Source organism: Pithys albifrons, chromosome 5 (assembly GCF_047495875.1).
Source record: "Pithys albifrons albifrons isolate INPA30051 chromosome 5, PitAlb_v1, whole genome shotgun sequence".
In the NCBI taxonomy this organism is placed as follows: domain Eukaryota; kingdom Metazoa; phylum Chordata; class Aves; order Passeriformes; family Thamnophilidae; genus Pithys; species Pithys albifrons.
Window position 1 is genome coordinate 68,615,932 of NC_092462.1, and position 17,779 is coordinate 68,633,710.

Below are 17,779 nucleotides of genomic sequence, written 5' to 3' on the forward strand. Positions count from 1 at the left end.
TATCTTGATGATCAGAGATGTGATGCAAATGTGCCTTTTCACTTCAGGCGTTCTCAGACCGTGCACCTCCCACCCTGTTCCTGCAGGTGGGGGAGTTCACACCGAAGGTTACGGCTCAGGGTGACCTGAACGACATTGCTCGTCATTTCCTAAGCTCTCTGCTGCAGGACAGAGCTGGCTGTAGTTTGTCTGTCTGGGCAGTACAGTCCCAGTCCAACGGATTTGCAACCCCTGGAAGCCTGGCTCAAATGCAGTGCTATTCCCCAGATGGAGCTGGAAGAGCACACAGAGCATTTGGGAGAACACTGTCCTTTTCCTTCCTTCAAAAGAGCCAACAGGCACTTCTAGAAGTAAGGAAGAATAAATTCTCAAAGAAAAATGAAGGTAGAGAGATATCCATGTAAACAAAGCTTTGGTTTTACTTATTCTTACTTATTTTTGTGCTTGCAAAAATCTAGGTGTTGCTGCTCCCATCAACTGTCAAGCTTTGAGCGGACAGAACTGTGAGGTGGAGAAGTTCCCACAACGCTGAGGAGCAATGGGGTCTTTGAAAGAACACTTGCTTTAAAGCAGTGAACAATGCCTTCTGTAGGATGCTGGGGAGAAATTCTGATACAGAGAAACACAGACTGTATTTCCTTGGAAAAGAGAGCTCTTTTTTCCTCCTGCAGATTGCTGGATCCATTCTCTGAAAAATTAGGGACTCGTGGGGAATTTAACCTGCTGGTCAAAGTGGGTGTCTTCTTGAGGGAAATAGCTCTCCAGATCTCATGGGCTGTGTTGATTCTGCTTTCACTGACCACAATGGATATTTGGACTCTTTGCTATGCTCTTGTGTCCTAATTTGGGATTTCAATCCCACTCCTGAAGTCACAGTTTTAAAGCAGGTGCAAAGGTTCAGAGATCAAAAGTGAGTTTTGTCTCCATATGGTAAAAGGGCTGTTGGGAAAGGCAGAAATAACTGCAAAAAGCAATTGGCAACATGAACCCCAGTCAATCCCTGAGTTCAGTAACCTGCTATTGCACTCTCCATCTGGAAGTGGTGATGATTTCAGAAAGTTCAGGATAAAAAGGGAATTTATATTTTCACCTTAAGTAATTGATATGCCTTATTTTAGCAGAGAAATGAATGATATATATATTTTTAAAATAGCATTTTGGTTATTTACGGAGATCCTGCTTCATGCCTGTCTCTGATAGAAGACAGAAAGTAGGTGGAGTTGACTGTTTCTCTTCTGCTTGTTTTACAAATTCTTTATTTACTTATATTGGGGGCTAATTACTGAAGCCTATATGAAAATAGAGGTGAGGAGATTATCAACACTGAGTGTCTGCAACTGTTCTGAATTGCACAGCTTCAAAGCTTTATACCATTGTTAAAACACAATATTAACAAACAACTATTACTTTATCACCACAACTAACTAAAAACATACAGATTACAGCTGGTGATTTTAAATTTAAAATCCGATCAAATTGTACCAGCCCTAATAAGGATCTCTTTCATCCTTTTAAGTTTGATAACAAATGTTTTTTCAAAGAAAAACAAATCTGAATTTGTGTCACATTTTTCTAACCCCCAAATCTTTCTTGCTTGGGAAAAATAGGGAATATTTTCATCTTTTCTGGAGATGAGAACAAGCAAAAACAACAGGTCTTGTTTGTCTCTGTCTTTGGCAGTGATTATATTAGTTACTTTTAGAAGCTCTGTTTTCCAAAAATTCTTGCAAAGTATTATTTAGAGTACTTCCTTGAATTTTTTAGTCATTAAATCTTGCATAAAATTCTCTGTTATTACTACCCTTAGTAAGTGTCAGGCTGACTGATTTATATTTATTTGATCATTTCCTTTACCATGTCCAAACACTGCAACAGTATTTGCTTTCTCTCAAGTTTCTGCCACTTCTGAGCCTGTTACTAAAAGCAGCATCCAGAGGAACTTCCTAACCTGCACTTTTAGTAATCCTGGTGCCACATATCTGGTTGTTAAAATGTTACATTAGTAGTGACTGGTTTACTTCTGTTTCAAGTATGGCTGGAGTGGAAAATACTCACTTTTTCCTTGTAATATGAACACGTCTCATTTTTTCCTGGGCAGGGAACAGATGTATTTGTTAAAGACTTCTGATTTTCTGCATTTTGCTGACTACTCTGGTGCCCTTACTATTCATGGGCTTGTGGTATTGGTAAGGTTACTCTTGGTCCCAGTGGACTCAAACATCTGTTCCTTACTGGCTTTTTATTCATCTAAATGTATTTCCTTGCATCCCCTTGCTGCCATATTAATTTTGTATAGCTCTAGGATGTATTTTCAGTGTTTACAACATCTGTCTTCTAAACATCCATCCATTATTATTGCTTATTTTGCACCCTTTTTTATCCTAGATTTTTGAACCATGCTTCTTCACTTATAGTTTTAGTTTGGTTTTGTCATTATTATTTGGTTCTTTTTACATGTAGCTAAATAATTTTAAACGACTCATTATAGGCATCACCTTTAATCTTCAGTCCTTCCTTACAACTGGCTTGTACTTGCTTCAACTTTGTGAAACTGGCTGTCTTGAAATGCCATGTGTTTTTAACTGGCTCAGACAGGGATCAAACATAATCTCTTCCACCTTAGTTACTGTCAACTTTTACTTCTTGGTTAGAAAGTTGTCATCCATGATTTGTAGAAATTCCACAGGAGTTAGTACTGCTAGCAGAACATTTTGTTATATATCATCCAGAGTCAATTTTCCCATGACAGTCCTGCACCCATGGTAGATAAATGGCCTTGGAGCCACCCCACGTAATTTGAGGGTGGTTTAACACTGGGACAGGCAGCCATTATAACCTCATTCTGTACTTTACCCATCTGGACATGATCAACAAGCAGTCAAAATCATTCGCCCCTGAGCCATCGCTGCTACAGAAGAAATTTGCACACCTGATGCTCCTCTGGAAGGTTACGGTCACTGCCTCCATCTCACTCACTAAAGTAGGTATTTGCTCTGGATTTCATTATCATGAATCAAAAATAACAATTGGACAATGAATTTTAAGAAATATTTCACAAGTGTTGATGAGCATTTAAAATTGTTCTTTCAAGGTTATACTTTTGAACCTAAAACCTGTGTTTCCCCATCCTCAAAATATAATTTTGTTCTGCCACCTGATCTATCTTTTAATTTCAGTTTTCTTTTAAAAGTTGTGAATGAGGGAAATATAAGTCCATTGCTTTCACATGGCTACTTTCTGAACTGTGCACTTGCAGACTTCAAAGAAAACACATGATAAAAAGGGAAGCAATGACAAGAACTTCAGAGGCTCAGTTCTAGTTGTTATGACAATTGACATCATCTCATCAGCAAAGGCATAAAGAAACTCTATGTAGTCAGAAAAAATATATTAAGAAATCCAAGTGATCCAGAACAAGAGACATCCTTTTGCATTCTGCTTTCAGTTACTTGTAAGCCAAGGCTCTCACCATCTTTTTGGGTTCAGCAGACCTCACAAGGTAAAGTTCACAGCACTTCAGTGTCAGCATTCAAAACTGCTGGTCCAGAAGGGTACACAGGGAGGGGGGTGACATCCTTCAGAGCAGGAGACCCCATGAAGACACTGCTGTCCTCTGGGTGGTAACTCTCAAGGCTCATGCCCAGGGGCTAAATGTAACTGAAAGACAAATATTGACCTTCGCCAGAGTTTGGAGAAATTCATGTGGGTATTTCCAAGAGTTTATGAATTAACCAGAAATGGAGATAAGTCCTAGGCTATCTATTTCATCAGCTAAGAAACTGTTGACTGAAGCCTAGCATGAGCCAAGTACCTACATGCACGTTGTTTCAAAGAATTAATCATGTCTTCAGATGTGGAACCTGTTAGTTAGTTTAATTACTGTCCATTTTTTTTCCCCTTTCAGTAGCTAAATGAATCCAATGACAATTCATTTTTTTAATAGATGAAAGAGAAGCAGGCTTCAAAACAGATAATGAATTTCTTCTAACTCGTCTGGAGCCTGAAGAGCCATAATTCTGATTGATCAGATATGATCTGCTTCAGAGAGGCACCAGATGTGATCCAGATTTTAAATAGATGCTGCTACTGTCAAAATGCATTCGCTCCGTCCTGATATAACAAAGTGAAGTCCATCTGTCTGGAGTTGTGCACTTTTTTTAGTGGTAATAACAGTTAACATCAACAATAAGCTTTGTCTCATTAGTATCACATAATCCCTACTACCAAGTCCCCAGTTTCTGGTCCCCATATTATCTGCCATGGAAAAAATAAAGACCACAGCAGGAGCTAAGAAGGTCAGTGCATTCTCAGGGTAATCAGCTGTAGTAAATTCAATTCTGACAAGACAAGGCTTGCAAATGTCTGGGGAATTAAGGGATCATCTATAATTTCATATGTTGAGTGGGAAAGTGTCCTTCCAAACATTTATTAATTACAGATGAGGCTGTGTATGGTGATCATCCTTCGAGAGATTTCTTCTGAAGCAAAGCAAGAAAAATAGATTTAACTGTTTGCAGCTACTTCTACAGAAAAACTACTGATCTTTGCTCTTGGCCTTAAAGTAGTTTCAGTCAGTATTCCTTCTCTCCTGGTGTTTATTGCTCTGTCTTAGCAACGGATGTCTGTCACCTTTTATGAAACTTTTTACATAAAAGTTTCGCACTGTAATCAATGGAGAAGCTTGCATTGGCTTTAGTCTGGCTCAGAGCCACCTCTCCAGGCTTTGCAGTGCTTAAGAAGTAACTAGTAAAGAACAACAGACAAAAGAGCTTCGTGTTTAGAACTGAACTTTTCACTTGAAAATCTTGGAGCACTTCAGAAAAATTACTCCCCTTTGAGGTCTGTGTTGTCCTTTCTGTTTTACAGATGAGGAAATTAAAGCACAGAGAGGTCAGAAGCTAATGCTTTCCAACTTGGGCAACTGAAGGTAAGTGCTTACATCCACAACTTGCTTTCTTAACAGGAAGTCCTCAACACTTTCACACTCCTTTTTGCACCCAGTTTTTGAAAGTGGGACATATTTTACCCAAGAGATCACCAATAGTCATCAGAATTTCTGACAAGGCCAATAAATTGCCTTAAAAATAAGATATTTAAAGTGTGTAGCTCATTTATTTCACTTCATAAAACCAAGACTGAGGAGGAGAAATTAACACAAAATCCATTAGGGGCTAAATATCTAGGGAGGAAAAGAGCTATTTAAGTAAGAGAATAAACCTGCCATGGGAACGGAGTGTTCTCAATTAAACACAAATAAACATGGATTGAAAATTAGAAGGAGGTTTGTAATGATCAGAGGAGTGAGATCTGGGGGCAAATGGGGGGCTTGGGAACCAATAATGTCACTCTGGTTGGGGAGCTGGATCAGAATACACGAGGAATGAAGGGATGCTGTATCAGCACTTACAAGGAGCTGGAGTTGGTGGTCAAGCATGTCCTTCACCATGTTGTTTTCACAGTATTGCAAACCAGTTCCTTAACCCCTGGACACACATAAATGCTGGGACAAACTGGTGTTCCTCCTTTCAGGGGCCTCTGGGTATTTCTTTAGGGTTTAGGCCATTTGGGTAGGAAAATGCTATTGCTGCCACAAGAAAATGAATACCTGGTGATATCAAATATCCCTGCAGTGCCTCATATGCCAGAATGCAGCTATTGTATGAAGAATTTTCAGTTCCTTTTTGTGCCTGGCGGCTGATTGAAAGTTCATATTATTTATGGCAGAAAACAGCAGTGTACTTTTGAGCCTGAGGAAGCTGGGAAAGTGCAGTGGGTGTCAATCAATTAAGCTATTCAACTTATTTATGAAACAGGACAAAACAATGTCTAGGATATGAATTCCCATCTCAATGGGATCCCCCCTGATATAAAATGTCAGAGCTGAAAAAGGGTCAGCTCATGACCCTTGAATATTCTTTTAAACTATTTGCAAATCAATACCTCTTTTCTGGATTTGTTCAGGGACCATCGTTCCCTTTTATTATAAGTCACGGGGCATAGACTGCTTATCAGGGAGTATGGAGACAGATCACTGCACTAAAGCAGCAGCTGGCTTTGGGGACTGGGCCTGACTCTCATTTCCTGGGGGGGCTCACTTCACTCTGCTCTGACAGCACAAAGGGTTTTAAAGTGGGTATAATTATGGTTTTCGGTGGCTTTTGGGCTCCTTAATATCTTCTGCAAGAGCAAGGAAGTCAATCCTTTGCCATGTATGCAGTTGGGATTGTCTCCCTCTTAACTAGTGCTTGTATCAGCCATGAACATCATCTTTCGTTGTTCATTCCACATTCTTTGTGTCAGGAGGTCCTTCCATGTCCCTGTGTATCTGGGGTTTGGGTTTGCGGTCACCAGTTGTCTCCCTCTCTCTGTTAACAGTTCTGCTAGAAATAACCTGTTTGGTACAGGTAGGGCTTGAATGGACAGATGGCCTGATCCTCAGCTGAGCATCTGGCCTATTAAGCTGTCTAAAAAGGCATCATCTTTACAAATCCCAGTCTTAATCTTATTGCCCACTGTGTGACCTGTGGGGGTTTCATTTCAGTGCCAAAGAGGGGAAGAGGAGGAGAAGGAGGGCAGCTGGAGGGTCCATGGAGCCAGAGGGAGGGAGGTGCCTGCAGGGCAAGTTGGCTGAGCTGAGTGTTGGGGTTGTGACCATTTCTCACACTGAGGAGTTGGAGAAGGTCACCAGTCCTGGCTTCCTTGGGCTCTCCTGCAAGGAGGACGTACACAAAATAAATCCTTGAAAGAGCTGGTCTAGGACTTTGGGTGGTTTGCCCAGGGGACCTCCCATTGCATCTTCTCATGGTATCTTCTTTCTCCATGCAAAAACATGGCATCATCCTAATGCCTTTCAGCAGCACTTCGACAAGCTCAAGTCCAGAGAGGTGAACTGAAGGTAAAACAACAGAAGAAATGTCCAGTTGCCTACAATAAGAAGAGAGCTTTTTGCCAGAGGAAGATGAGGAAGACCACAGTTTGCAAGGAAATCAGTCGTTCATGTCAGTGATCCCATCTCCTAACAGTGTGCCATTCCTCATGGGAAATCAATGTACACATTTCTTGTCTAGAAGGCCAACAGTGTGGTATATCCATAAAACCTCTGTGAAAAAAAGGACTCCTACTCTCGTTTTGCCTTTTACAGAAGACACCTTGAGGCAGCTATTTGATAGTGTTAATAGCAAGTGAAAAAGTGAAGAATTTCCAAGAAAGCTGTACTTGCAGAGTACTGAGTGACCTGAAATTGGTATTGAATTCAGCTCTGATCCTTACAGCTATGGACTGGTTTTGATGTAGATCAGGGCCAAATATAAAATAATTTAGAAAAGTCTTGGATTACATTCTTTTAGAACTAAAGATATTAAATTGATTATTTGAGTTGCCTGAGATTTTCCCTTGCAAAATTCAGACTAATTTCTTAAAAAATGAATAAGCACAGATGCATTAAGTGCTTTATGGTAACTAAGTATAGAGATGGTCCTCTTCTGTTCTTCAAATCTCTTTTAATGTATTTTTAGAATATTAAGGTAATCTTTTTTTCTTCAACCCACTTAAATACCTGGAAGACTGAGTAGTTTTGATATTTTGAGTTTATGTTGCTGGAAAAAATGTTTCAATGAAAGTTCCTCTATGTCTGTAAAAGAAAACTCGGACACTACTTCATTTGCAAGTTTGTTTGCACTCAGTAAATCTGGTGCAGGCCTGTAATGATGCCTGGTAGGAAACATGATAAAAAAAGCCCCTAAAGAGTCTCTCGTTGTTTTGGGTTTTTTTTAAAGAGGGTTTTCCTTTAATTAGTGAAGCTTGGAGAATTTGCCATTCGCTTGGATTTAAGATGTGCAATGAAATCCTACATCAAACCAAAATGGTCCAAAGGAAAATGAATCCCTAGCCATGAGCTGGGCTGTAACACAGGCTTCCTCTACTTATTGTAGAGAGCCACTCTTTAAGCCAATCCTTCCAAATTCCTTTGTTTCAAGCTTTCATCTAGCAAAGTTTTTAGAGACATTCTTAACTTTAAATACATATAGAATTCTGTAAAATACCATTCAAAAAGACTGTTCACAGATACAGCTTAACTCTGATATGCATAGGAAGGTGCTACAAGCATATTTCCCCAAAATAATCAACCAAAGTGTTCAGGATCAAAATAAAAAACAAGCAGTTCATTACCTGTCAATCCACAATTTAGGTAAAGAAAGAAAGTCCAGAAGTAAGAAAGAAACATCTAAGTTCTAATATAGGCAAGTAAACAATATATTTAATATGACATTCACTGAAAAATTTTCCAGATAGCTTTGTCATTGAAAAGTGAAACAAATTTGGATGAAAACATCTCAAAGACTGGAATATGAATATGAGAAAAGAGATTTCCAGTCAGCCTGAGGTTTGTTATTAATAGGCACTTGCCACACAATACTTCTTAGAAATAGATTAGGAGTTGAAAGTTCACCATGATGTAGCTATGAAAAAAAAAGAAAAAGCTGATGAATCGCAGTTGCTTCCATCTAAATAAAGAGTAACTAACCAAGGAACCATCTGTCGGTGTATGATTACCAACTTTCTTTTTGTCTTTCAAAACAGCCTGAGAAATCAAGGGCACTGGGAGTAGAGGGGAGAGCACACACACACTGCAGGCTTGCCAGCAGCCAGCCCCAGAGAGTCTGAGCTGATCCTTGCCTTTTTTCTCTTGGTGCACTAATTTCACACTGCTGGTCTTCATCTGGCATGCCTGTGTATTTCAAATACATGCTAAACACTAACGAGGCTTTTCTGCAGCAAATGTGGCTAATTTTGGTATAGTTGGGAGCTGAAAAGTAAAACTTTTCTGAGAGAGGAAAACCCTAAAGTCCTCTCAGTTTGTGAAACCAGCAGAATAATATTAGTTCATTTTTCCCCTCTCTTACTGAATAAAGTAAAAGGCCTCCGATACCCTGAGAAAGCATATTCTTAATGGTTTTCTTAAGGCTGAATGCCCTACTAGCAGTAAGAAAGACAAAGAAGTAAGATCTAAGGCCTTTTAGTCTCTAGAAAACTACATAGGTTTTTTATGCTGGAAAAATGGGGGATTTATTCCTTTTTCGGTCACATAAGTTCAGGGTCAATGTACAATTTCTCTTTTTGTTTCTATTCCAATGACCATCTATTTTGGGGTGTTTTATTCCCCCAAACTCCATCTGACTGATCAAACTCACCATATCTGGCTCTTTGTTGCTGAAGGCGCTTTGCAGTGTCTGCAGCTGCGTACCCACAGGTCACACAAATCCCAGCACCCACAAACCACCCTCCCTTTGTGAAGGAAGACTGATGGACACCAATAGATTTGCCAGTGAAAGGTCACTCCCATCATGGCCAAAATTTAATTTTTTTATGTTACATTTTTGCAAATCCCCTGCCCATGACTCCATCCCTTGCCCTCCCTCAACTCCTCCAGCCATTCTCACGCCCCAAGTACCCTTGTCTCAGGCTCCCCTCTCAGCTTCTTTCCCTGCTCCATTTCCCCTTGTCCCCAGCCCTTAATCCATGCTTCCCACCTCCGCCCCAGTGTCTGGCATCAGGTGGAAAGGCAGGTGATAGTAAAAATATTTATGTCACTAAGTCTGCACTTGGAAATGTTTCCTGGTGGAGTTGCCACACTAAAACAAAACAAAACAAAACAAAAAACACAGTAAAAAAATTCAATCCCCAAATGCATGTAGAAATCCACCAAGTGGCATATTTCCTTTGCATGGCCATCAAAACAAAGACTCTCTCTGAATAATCAACAGTAAACTCCAGGAGCATGAAATTGAACGGACCAGAAGCTTCCAGGATCACCTACTGGGTGTATTTCTACAATGGCAAGCCAGACAGCAGTTACTGTCCTACAACTATATGAGTCAAGCAGCTGTTTTACATGAACATCTCATCAGTTCAATGTGTTGGTTCCTGACTCTTGCCAGGTCTAAATGGGAACACTCCCACTGAAGTTCCTATTTTTTGTACATAATTTACTGATTTACATGTTAGCATTGCACTGGCCAGTGAATATCCAATGGGCACAGATCTAAGCAAATAAAACAATTTCCAAGGAGCTCTAATAAGCACCATCCCACTGCATGCCTGGAAATTCTTTTAGACTCATTAAGCAGTCAGCAAATAAGACACATTTATATCCCATTAAAGAGTAAATTGGAAATACTGAAAGGAAACCTATGCATGGCTGTGATTTGTCAGAGAGTGTATTAGCAGGAACAGCCACAGTATGTGTAGCAGTTGGGTATGAGTTAAAGCAGGAACCAGAGTGAGAGGGACTATTTTAAATCATGTCTATAAATACTCTGAAAGTACATTTAAAACCATCAGCAGTCACAGCCATCATTGACTCTTCCAGGAGGAAGTTGCCATTTGTTGCAGAGCTGCTGTTGCTTTAATTTGACACTCAATATGTGTTTTCCCCACAGTATTAGATGTCTTGGTCTCTGTCCAGGATGCATTTGGAAAGGAACTGATCCCTGTAGTTCCTATGCAACGATGAGATTTACTACTTAGGTCGATGCGTATCTTCGGTGAGACAAATAAACATAAGGAGCATTAATTAGGGCTGCTTGCTGAATTTAGATTGCATCCACACAACCTGATACAGTGGCTGGTGGGGCCAGGCTGGTTCACCCAAGGTCTCACTGGGTGAGATAGGCAGCAACCAGGGCCTGGATCAGCTGTGGGATGAAAAATAATCAGCCCTGCTGATCTCCTAGACAGGCTCTAGATTGACTTTGGGAAACTCCTTGGAGTTTGTCGGAATTTAAGGAATTAAAGGATAAAACTCCAACCTTTTCTGGATAAAGAGAGGTTTTAGATGATCTAAGGACATGTCAATAGGCGAGAGCTTCTGTGATATTAAAACTGATGCTTCAACACACTGCAGTAGTCAGATATGCATGTGATAACTGAGTTATAAAAATGCATCTTTAAAATATTTTAAAATCAGTTTTCTATTTAGGGAGGTTGGAAGAGGGGTCCATAAGTGGTTTTGATTTCTGTTCACAGTGCTGCATTAACTGTGGTCTCTAATGAGAGAGAGCATTTCAGCATTCCAGGGATTTCAGCGTTGCTGAGATTATGGAGGGAACGCAATCCCTTCATATCTTTGGGAAGCCAAACGTGTGAACCTCTCTTGCTCCAACATCCCCCTTCTACAGCCCACACAAGGACCAGCATAACAGACTGAACTCCTATAAAGCTTCTGGTTTTTCTGAGTTATCCTTTCTGTGGGGCAATGGTGCTTTTGCTTTCTATGTGAGATGATTTTGCCAGAGCAGATAAATATATGTTAAAGTTTTAAACACTTTGTTTTTACAGCTTCTCTTTTGCCAGTGTCATGTTAACTCACTGCAGACTTTACAGAGGTGGCTTTGGGAAGTGTTGGTTCCTGTGTGAGCAGGGAGGAGGAGCAGAGCAAGACCTGCATCCTTTAACTCTGCCACAGTGGGTCTGCACAGGCAAATGCTCATCCTTCCTGCAGAAGAAAACCAAGTAAGTCTTCAGCTGACACTAAGGTATCCAGCGGACTTGAAAACTGGAGGGCAAATTATTGTGACTTTCCTTCAATAATAGGGGGCAGAGATAATTCTGTAATTCCCTATTCTCCTCTCTCTGGATGGTCCCTTTTCCTTTGCTATTGGAAATGGATATGGGATTGAGGCCCACCATTTCCCATCCTTTGCTATCACAGCATGTCAGCGACGTGGGATACAGATGTTGCTGATTTCATCTGGCATATCCCTGATATAGAGCCATTAAGGCTGGAAAAGACCTTAAGATCATCAAGTCCAACTGTTAACACAACACCACACTGTTCACCACTAAACCATACCTGTAAGTGCCCCATCCACACACCTTTTGAACACTTCCAGAGATGGTGATTTCACTGGTCCCTGGGCAACCTATTCCAATGCCTGACCATCCTTTCTGTGAAGAAATTTTTCCTGACATTCAATCTAAATTTCCCCTGATGCAACTTGAGGCTATTGGCTTTAGTCCTGTCACTTGTTACATTGGAGAAGAGACTGACCCCCACCACTGCCTAGAACAGGGAGACAATCACTGCTCTGGTCCTGCTATACAGGGCATATCCTCTGTCTGTGAGTGCTGAAGGATTGGGAATAACTAAAATGCTGTGTGGTGGATAAAGCCTTACTGTTTGAGTGAGGCCCAACATCTTGACAGGTTTTCTCAGCATGACCAGAGGTGAGAAGCTGCCCTTGTGGGCAGTAAACATCTGAGCCAGGGGATATTGCTCATGTTAAAAGATCCACTTCTACTCACTGGGAATAGCCAGAGGGTAGGGTAAGAATAGGAGAGTCCCAGAAGAATAATTTTAAAAAGGAGAATGAGGTCACATTACTGAGGATGAGATCAAGGAATAAAATAAGCATGTAGGGCAGAAAGGTTGCTGTGCTAAATGAATTACAACCACTGAGGAGTGTTAGGAAACAAGGAGAAAGGTGCTATAAATACAGTAAAGTAAGAGAAAGACAGCAGCAGGCATAAGCCCATTACTTAATGAGGAACAGGAGAAGTACAGATGACCTAGAGAAGGCCAATATATTTAATGTCTTTCTCCATAAGTTTTCTCCAACAACAACAACAATAAAACATGTGTTTCACTGTGATATAAAGGAAGCAAGACACAAGACAGAAGAGGAAAATATCAGACAAGAGACAATGTGATTAAACTGAATACATTCACCAGAGGGTACAAGGAAAAGAGACCTGTGAGGAGTGGTGTTCCTCAGGGGCTGGTATTGGGACTGGTGCTGTTTAACACCTTTGTTGGTGACATGGACAGGGGGATTGATGCATTCTCAGCAAGATTGCCAATAACATGAAGCTGTGTGGTTAGCTCGACATGCTGGAGGGAAGGATGTCATCCAAAGGGACCTGGGCAGGCTTGAGAGCTGTGTTCATGCAGACCTCACAAAGTTCAACAAGGATAAGTGCAAGGTCCTGCACCTGGGTCAGGACAATACCAAACACAAATACGGATGGGGCAGAGAATGGTTTGAGAACAGCTCTGGAGAGAAGGACTTGTGGGTGTTGGTGGATGGGAAGCTCAGCATGACCCATCAATGTATTCTCACAGCCCAGAGAGCCAATCATGTCCTGGGCTGCATCACAAACACCAGGTTGAGGGAGGTGATTCTCCTCCCTACTTTGCTCTCCTGAGATCCTGCCTACAGTGCTGTGTCCAGCTCTGGGGTCCACAGCATAAAAAGGACATGGATCTGTTGGAGTGAGTCCAGAGGAGGCCACGAGGATGCTCAGAGGACTGGAGCTCTTCTCCAATAAAAACAGGCTGAGAGAGTTGTGATTGTTCAGTCTGGAGAAGAGAAGCCTTCAGGGAGACCTTACAGCAGCCTGCCAGTACCTAAAGGGCTACAAGAGAGATGGAGAGAGATTTTACAAGGGCATGTAGTGATAGGACAAATGGGAATGGCTTTAAACTGAAAGATGATACATTAAGATTAGTTGTTAGGAATAAATTCTTCAGTGAGGGGGTGGTGAGGGACCAGTACAAGTTGCCCAGAGAAGTTGTGGATGCCTCATCCCTGGAAGCATTCAGGGCCAGGCTGGATGGAATTTTGAGCAATCTGGTGTAGTGGAAGGTATTCCTGCCCATGGTAGGGGTGGTGGAACTGGATAATATTTAATGTCTCTTCCAAACCATTCCATAATTCTATAAAGCAGGCAGCTTTGGGGTCCAGATATAATCTCTGTCCTCAGAGAAGAGAGGGATCGGGACCTGGAGTTACATACAGCAGTGAGCCCCAACACTTACCAGGAATGTCATTGCAATAAAAAAAAATCAAACAGTACATACCTAGAGATCAATGCAGCAAAAAGAAACAACCAGTTGGATTTGCTGAGGAGTAAATTTGTCTCACCTGTCATGTATTTGTGAGAGAGTTAGTGGCTCAGCGTGGTACATCTCAGTGTGTACAGGTCTGAGTGTAGTAAGGCTTTTGGTTCAATGCCAGTCCTGAGAAACGTTTGTCTGAAGTAGATCTAGGCAGGAATTGAGGGCACCTGATCTAATCCAGTGGCTCTGCCACAGCTTCTCTCTTGGCTTTGTGTAAACAAAAGTCTTGGATGTCTTGGTGGGAGGGATTTTGCTGGTAAGTTAGGGTGACAAAAGAAGGGAGGGGGAGGCATGTCAAGGCCTTTGAAGACAAAGGAAAAGGAGATGTTTTTCAGTATTCCCACTTTCTAGTACTTTTTTCATCAATACCTACGAATCCTACCACCAGCCTTCTATTTGCAGGTTAAAAATGTTCAAAACATTCTCAGATTTTCATTCCAAGAGCAGAATTTTGTTCAGGGTTTGTGCAACTGGAGATACACATCACAGAAAGACAAGAATCTGCACATTCAATCCTGTTTAGGATTAATGTGTACACAACACCCTGTGCACATGACAGCATATATGAGTTTCATGTGTTGTAAAAGCTTTGTTGTATGATCAGAACCTGATGTATTCGTCTTATGGGCTGGTGTTACTCTTCTATTTATTTGGTCTAGGGAAAGGAAAAGAGAGAGGCAAGTCTTCAGGGGCAGTGATCCTTTCTTTATTGAAACCTGAACAGAAGGAGGGTCTTTACTTCCAAGAACTGATTTTTTCTTTTTTCTTGTCACACAATGAGGACTCGGAAAGAATAGGTCCTTGGAGCTAACAAGGTTGATCATCAAGGAAACTTCTGTGCTTTCTGAATCCTAGGGCTGTGGAAAAGATTTAGTGCTTTACTGAGCCAACCTTTGGAAGCAGAAGTTATGAAAGCTCAATTTAAAGGCTGATTTTAAAACTGGCTTTGCACAGACATTTTCTGCTCTTCCCCTGAACAACACAGCATGGACCTCTGTATGCCTTCATCTCCTGACGAGCCAAATAATGCCCAGTATTTCCCATATGATTGCAGGAGATGCCTTCCAACAGTCAGTAGTGGGCCCAAGGTTAATGTTTAACATTGAGGGGAGGTAGAAATACAATGGCACTAAATTATGGTCATTATAATAGGTTAAAAGCAGTGTTGCTGCAGAGAAGTCCTGCTGGGAATTCTACACTTGGGGGTGTTCAGTAGAACAGCCTGCCAGAAAGGACAGCAAGAAGAAATATAAATAACTGTACACAGGAGGACAGGATTTGCTTCAGAGGAAAGGGTATTGTGAGGATAGAGCTGGGCTTTGAATGGTGCTAATATGCCGGTATGATGCCCACTTGTGTTTTACACATGTAACATGGTGGCAAGAGCAAAGGAAAAAGCTGTTGGGAGATCTGCTGGTCCCTGTTTTCCGATCTTTTAATGAGATCTACTGGTCCCTGCTTTCTCATCTCTTCATGAGGTCTGCTGGTCTCTGCTTTCCCATCTCTTCACAAGATCTGCTGGTCTCTGCTTTCCCATCTCTTCACAAGATCTGCTGGTCCCTGCTTTCCTATCTCTGGATAAGGTAGCTATTCTGTGGCATTGTACTTTGTCCTGTCTTGATAAAGCAGAGAATGGTGCTAAAAACCAGGTAAAAATACTCATGTGACACTGCTGTAGGCATCAAATTCAGTTCTTCCAAGGTTTCTTTGCACCGCAGCTGCCTTCATGGTGCTCTTGAATGTGTTTACCAAAAAAGGTGACTCCAGTATGGCAGAGTTGCCTATTTGGACACCAGTGGAAAAGCTCCCAGAAGCCAAAATAAACTTAGAAAGACTATAGTTGAGAATGGATTTAAATAAATTTTCTTGATTCCAATGTTTCTGTTCCCAGCCTAATTGCTTGCTGTCCAGGTGTGTGGCTGCTGTGTGAATCCCATAGCTGGGCTCTTTGTGCATCTGAAAACAACAACCTGATCATCTACTGCTGTGTTCTCAGCTGCAGGATTGCAAATCACAAAGGAAGCAGGACCATGGCCTCTGTCTGGAGCAACAGTGCTGTCAAATGTGAGAGGCAGTGTGTGCCAAATGCTTGATGTAGTTGCAGATGTCATTGCAGACCCAGGAAATATGTCACTGATGTCCCTGGAGGGTCAACTATATAAAACTGATGTGCAAAGAAAATAAGCTCTGTCAGTCTTGCTGGTTGCATTTACTTATTAGTTTTAATATTTAAAGTGTGACCTGTGCTAAGATGCTGACTTCTGATGATTCCACTGGAAGAAATAAGTTGAAGCTGGGTGACACCAAGCTATTGCAGCGTCTATCCTCACTAGCAGTGGGCAATACACCACCACCACTACATTGCCAAGTGTGGTGCCAAGCTGTACCAAAACAATCCAGCACAGTGGCACATCAGGGAGTGTTCCAGGACACCAGGCACTCTCTGATGTGAACCACACTTGGTAGTGACCCCCTGCCCCAGGGTTGGTGTACCCCACATACTCTCTTCCTCTTCTGCTAGGCCATATTTCACAAGTCTCATCTTTACCCTCAGATGTGGGGTCTCCACCATTGTCCCATGGAGAGAAAGGATGGAGTTGACCTCAGACAGGAGCCATCTCCCCACTGATGACCTGTGACCACTGACCCCAGCTGAGTTTCCCATACTTTTGGGCCTTCTGAACAGCACAGCTCCTCCCACTGCTGCTCACATAGCAACAAAGCAAAGCAGAGGGTCTGCAGGGGCTGTCAGTGCTGTGTGTAGATAGATACTAATGACTTCAGATGGGTACTGAGCAGCAGATTTGAGGGAGGCTGCAATGACACACCTCCTCAGAAAGGTCAGTGGTACACGGGGCTTGACCCCACATTCCTCGTGCATCCCCGACCCCCGCTGCAGTCAATCAGACCCATTCTGTGGCACCATTAACTTGGAAGATTTATGTGCTTCAGGCAGTGGGAGGAGAACTTGATTTCATTTCCAGCATAGTTTTTTTGCTTTTCTACCCACATTCACGTTAATGATAACAGACGTGAATTCAGCTCATGTAGCCAGGGAAACAGCTCAAGCCTGACTCTGCTCCCAAGCAGATGTGAACTACTGGCATATTATTTAACTAAGTTGTTGACAACTAATGGTCTATTCAGGGAGGGGGGCAATTGATTTTGGATAACATTTTAAAACTGCAGACTCAGCTGAACAATTTATAACCCTAGTGGTGGTTTATTGCTTTGGCAGAGTTAAGTGGATTGAGTGGCCTTAAACTTCCACTGGTTTCTTGTTACCATGATCCATGTTTAATGCTGTTATTGATCTTGATCTATCATTTTCTGAAAATTAAAGTTTTCTTTTTAAAAAAAGCCCCTGCAGCACTGGATGTTATACAGAAAGGTGTTCTGCCACATGCACTTGCAGTTTGGCTTCAGGGAATGTTGGTTGTCTTCACACCTGGCCTATTTTTGGGTGATGCTGAGTTGTTATTCAGTTTATTGAGCTGAGCATGTTATGCAGTTTATTGAGCTTCACTCCTCCTGCAGCAGAAGCAGTTTAGCCCTGGTTGAGCATGAGCCTGCACTTTTAATCCAGGAATTATTTGGAGAGGGTTGAATTTGCCTGAAAGACATGAAACAAGGGTGTGAGCGTGAGAACTGACTATCATGTGAGAGATGCAGTGAGAGTCATTCCAGGGCAGCCTGCAGTTTAAATCACCCTTTCCTGAACCTAGATTATCCAAAGGCAGCCCTTCTTTCAGTTGACTTCCAATTAAGTCCTTTATTCCAGAAAAGGTGGAATCTTTGGCATCAAGAGGAACTAAAGGAGAAAACCTCCCTGATGAAAGTCAAGCCACCTAACTCTGCTGCCTGAGCTCTTCCCTTCTGCAC

At 41.8% G+C, this 17,779-nt stretch overlaps 1 long non-coding RNA gene across 2 annotated transcripts; it reads left to right on the top strand.

Annotated features, from left to right (window-relative positions):
* The first annotated feature begins 223 nt into the window (after positions 1-223).
* Positions 224-8,485, top strand: LOC139671947 (uncharacterized). Of its 2 annotated transcripts, none has more exons than XR_011697825.1 (4): positions 224-350; positions 459-2,980; positions 4,867-4,927; positions 6,855-8,485. It is a non-coding gene; the product is annotated as an uncharacterized lncRNA (long non-coding RNA). The 2 variants fall into 2 exon arrangements; XR_011697824.1 differs by having other exon boundaries at positions 6,858-8,485.
* The last annotated feature ends 9,294 nt before the right edge of the window (positions 8,486-17,779 follow it).